The sequence below is a fragment of the Vigna umbellata genome, chromosome 3 (genome assembly GCF_029865625.1).
Source record: "Vigna umbellata cultivar VRB3 chromosome 3, Vumbellata_1.0, whole genome shotgun sequence".
NCBI lineage: Eukaryota > Viridiplantae > Streptophyta > Magnoliopsida > Fabales > Fabaceae > Vigna > Vigna umbellata.
This window is the reverse complement of record NC_142167.1, coordinates 6,380,225-6,385,329: the sequence shown is the minus strand read 5'-3', so window position 1 is coordinate 6,385,329 and position 5,105 is coordinate 6,380,225. Positions and strand designations below refer to the sequence as shown.

Genomic DNA, 5,105 nt, shown 5'->3' with positions numbered 1-5,105 from the left:
TTTATCGTAAAATTCAAACAATGCTAAATAATATAAGATTTGCAGATGCTATGAAACAATATAAGATTTACAGATGCTATGAAATAATATAAGATTTACAGATTTTTTATTATTTTATTTTCATTATGAAATATTCATATTTTTAAAATACTTGTTGATGAAAATTCACGTAAAGATGATGACCCATATTTATAACTCATCCATGGATCCTAAACTCATTTCAGACCCTATAAAATAAAAACAGACTTATCTTTAGATTCGGTTGCAGATAAAAAAACTTACTAATATCTTTTACTCATATTTGATTATCTTGCTATTATGGGCTAGATTAATAGTCTAATTACTTATCGGTCCATTAACACATTGATTCTGCCACGAGACTTTAATATAAATCACTAATTTATTGACCAAATTACGGTTCAATATATGATGTTAACCGATCAGCTAATTATCTTAACCGCTCGACCCAAATATCATACTATACATATTATAAAATTATTTTAAAATAAAATAATCGGTTTCATTATTCTTAATACACCTACCAATTCTAATACTATATTTTCTAGGTGGAAGTTATAATTGATTTAGTAAAGAATATTGTAAATTGAAAATTGATAATATTTTTGAGATATTGGATTGAAGATGAGTAAAATTTATTGTAAAATAATTTTAGTATTTATTTTAGGAAAATGACAAGATAATTAAAAGAATTGATAGCAAATTTAGTAATGAACGTAGCTTTAAAAGCTGAGAATAAATCTGATGATAACATAATAAACATGTTTCCTTTTTTTTTCTACCTATGGAAACGAAACACTTGTTCATCATCAACTCCAATGCAAGTTAGAAACATTATTTGATTAGATCCGAATAACAAGGAACTAACCCTATCCAATTTATGATTAAAAGAAGAGAAGATAAAAAGATAAAAGAGAGTCACTATATATATGCAAGTTTGAATGAGTCATTCGGTTCATCAAAATCACAAGAACCATTGTTCTCAGATTATCATGGGAAAGTTATCAATCATGTTGCAGGGTAAGTGCAAGAACCGCAAGGAATCATCATCATGGCCATTGACAAAATGCTTTCACCACACCAATACAAGAGATACTGCCACGAGAATTGCAGAAGAATGGAACGTTGATTTTTCTGATCTCTTCATCGGGAACAGGTTTTCTCACGGTGCTCACAGTAAAATTTACCATGGCATATACAAGCAGCAACAAGTTGCTATAAAAATTTTCCAGGTAGGAGAATGTGAGGAAGATGGAAACCTTAGATCTCTTTTGGAGACACAGTTTTTGAGAGAAGTCGCACATCTACCTCGTCTGCACCATCAGAATGTGGTGAGTTTCATAGCAGCATGCAGAGATTCTGATTCTTATTACATTCTCACGGAGTATCAACAAAACGGTTCTTTGAGGGCACATTTGAACACGTTGGAGTCGAAGCCAATCTCTCTCAGGAAGGTCATACTTTTTGCTTTGGATATTGCTCGTGGAATGGAATATGTGCATGCACAAGGCATCATTCACAGAGACCTTAAACCTGAGAATGTGCTTGTAGATAATAACTGTAACCTCAGAATTGCTGATTTTGGCGTTGCTTGTGTGGCTTCAAAGTGTGACTCATTGAGGGGAACATATCGTTGGATGGCACCAGAGATGATCAAAGGAAAATGCTATGGGAGGAAGGTTGATGTGTATAGTTTTGGGCTTATTTTGTGGGAGTTGGTGAGTGGAACACTGCCATTTGAGGACATGAATCCAGTTCAGGTTGCTGTTGCAGTAGTTCATAGGAATTCAAGGCCTGTTATTCCCACACATTGCCCACAAAGTTTGAGAGATTTGATCAATCAATGTTGGGCATTGAAACCACAGAAGAGACTTGAATTCTGTCAGATTGTTCGAGTTTTGGAGCAAATGATCAAAGACATTCTTCTCTAACAAAGGAAAGTCACAACTTCTTTCATTTCCAGATCAGTAATTCAGTGTAAAAATTACATTAATGGGTTACTCTTTTTTGGAAAGAAAGAGACGTGACTTGATCTATAATGGAGTATAGAAACTGCTACCTCTAAGATTAATCTTTTTTCTTTATCTTTTTTACGTAGAAGGAACATAATTGTGTTGCACAGATCTTGTAGCTATGCTCATTGTCATCTATAGAATGAGCTTTTGGTTGTATTCATAAAGTTGGTCATGTGCTTTAGTAGTGACCTGGTTTTTGTAATTTGTGGTACAACAGTTCCATTGTAATTAGAAAAAAAGAAGAGTTGTTTTAGATATTTATATAATCTCGTGTCAATTATTTCATTTTGTTGAATGGCAAAGAAAAACATGAATTGATCGGTTGTTACAAAAAGTTTGTACATTGCAGAAGCTAAGGTGTGGTGAATATTATCTTTTGTTCTCTTTTTATTCATTAAATTTCTATCTTTATCTAATTTTCTTTTAGTTGTACAAAAGTTTCCAGTAGTTTTTACTATTCATTTGACTTTTTAATGGATCGAGGACCACTTTGCACCTTGATTTGCCTCTGTTCTGTTATATAAATAATCAAAACACAAACACATAGCAAATCAAATAAAACTGTTCTTTTCACCGTACACCCTTTACAAATTATTCTTGCTATTTAGCAAATGCTCTGATTGAACTGAAGAAGAAAACAAATAATTAATAAAAGACTTGTTGATAACATTCATTTGTATATTTTTTTTTGTTAACTGTCATGACTGGAATAGATTTGAGAGATGATAATTCTATTATGCTAGTTATGGGAGGTTTTCTTCTTACCCCTTTTGATAGTTCTTTTAAGATTGCTATGGAAGTAATGCTAATGTCAAATGGGTTATGAAAAGGTTGAAGCTTTCTGCCAAAATTTGACTTTTACGATTGTGGCAAGGTAGATGAATCCATGAATATTTGTAATTTAACATTATTTTAGTTCTTGATGTGTTCTTGTTCCAACCCAAATGATCCCAAAATTTTTAGAGATTTCTATAACATGGTTGTGAATTTGTCGTAACTTCAGAAGTATGAATAAAAAGTTATAAAAATTTGACTTCTTATCCCACAGCATTTTTTTGACTGTAGGAAGTTTATGAGAAAATAGCTGAAATGAAAATGGAAAGTGTTGCTACAAAATCCTTGCACCTCACGTATAGTGGGACCCACACAGCAATTTAAAGGATTATTTTTTATCATAGGGTGCTATAAATAGAGCAGCTAAATGTCTCACTTTGGATTCAACCTGAAACCAATCTTTGCTTCATACAAGCAAATCGAAACTGCAACAATGTCTTTTTTCTCATCATTCTTCAATTGTTGTGTTTCCTCTTCATCATCATCCATGAAAGTCTCGGATGTTAAACATGGGTGTGAATCGAAAGCACCTTCTTCAGAGAAGCAAAAGAAGAAACCAAAATCAAAGGGAGCACCAGTAGTCATGTCTTATTTTCCTATTAACTCTTCTCTCTCACGCTTGTAAGGATGATGTCTGATTCTTGGAAGGAATTGTAACTATTATTATTATTATTATAGATTATTTCTTAATGATTACAGACATTATCAAAGTTGAAGAAAATGTGAATATATAAGCTTTATTTTTGACAAATTTGGCTGGATATATAGTTCTTCTGTGTTCATGTTTTTCATATGTTTGAGTGGTACCCTATAGCTAATAATAATAAAATAAAGCAGTCAATGAGAAATTATATAGGTGACTCTTATATCAATATTTATTAAATATCAAATGCAAATTAATATGTTATAGTTAACTTGCATTAACCAAGGAAGGTGTAAATTTCCTTGGAGGAGACCGCATCAATATGTAAGTAACATTAGCTCAATTATTGATCAGAAAATTTGGCTGCATAAACTTTTTATTTGTATTAAAATTTTATGAGAAAAAAAATTGGAATAATTTTATTTATAAATTAAAATTAGTTTGTGTAAGTTAAAAAAAAATTATTTTACAAAAAATAATATGATGGAATTTTTACTAGTTAATTTTAAACAATTCTTTAAATTAAAAACTCAAATAAAACTTGATCTTAAAATTAAATTTAAAAAAATGTGCACAATAAAATATTAGTGTAAATACATATAGTTTGTTTTAAAAATAAATTAAGATAAGTTTCATTAGAAATATATTTAAAAATATATTTTCATAAATAATTTAAATTTCATAAGTCTAAATAAAAAAAACATAAAATTAAACTCTAAATAATTCTTTAATTATTATTGCACTTTTTATAAATAGCTTTATTTTGATCATATTGTTTTTAAAATATTTGAATAAAAATCACTAAGAATTAAATATTGAATATTCTTAGTTTAGATTGTATGATATCTATACGAGTAAGTAAAATATTTTATTATCTATTGGGATTTTTTGCATCCCTAAAAGTAATTTTAATTAATGATATTTATATTTTATTGTAAAAATGGTAATAAGAAAAGCCGTCCACCTGTGCAACTATTCAACGTTATCCAAAAGAGTTGGTTGGTGGTGAATGCATCACTGAGCAAACTTATAAGTGAATGTATGACATTAATTGCAGCAACACCCCCATTGGTTGAGGCTCAAAAGCAGCCTCTAAAGACCAAAACACTTTTCCAAACTACCAACGAATAGTTTTCAAATGTTGTCCTTGCTCTCCAAGCAAATGCATCTTCCTTTGTCTTTATCGTAGCATTCTATAAATAGGTTGTTACTTCATCTTCTTCATCACTCACAACTTCACAACATAAACTTTCATTTCATATTTGCACGCTCAAACTCAACCTTCACCAACATGCCTCTCATGTCATCCTTCTTCAGTTGCTTCATTCCATCTTCGTCAGGTCAAGTTTTTGATTATGGTGAAAGATCTTCTTCTTCATCGTCATCATTATCATCTCAGATGAATCTTCCTTCTTCGGAGAAACCAAAGACCAAACAAAAGTCAAAGGGTGCTCCTATTGTTGTGTCGTATTTCCCTGTCAACCATTATCCCTCACGCTTGTAGAATATGTGCTATGTATTCTCAGTTCAGAAGACTAAGCAAGTGTTTGCTTTTATGTTAAGACGTTCAACGTCTTTTTCAACATCGGTTAACC

The 5,105-nt window shown here is 30.8% G+C and overlaps 1 pseudogene; it reads left to right on the top strand.

Moving 5' to 3' along the window:
- The first annotated feature begins 1,028 nt into the window (after window positions 1–1,028).
- On the top strand, window positions 1,029–1,949 carry LOC124840382 (serine/threonine/tyrosine-protein kinase HT1 pseudogene; annotated as a pseudogene).
- The last annotated feature ends 3,156 nt before the right edge of the window (window positions 1,950–5,105 follow it).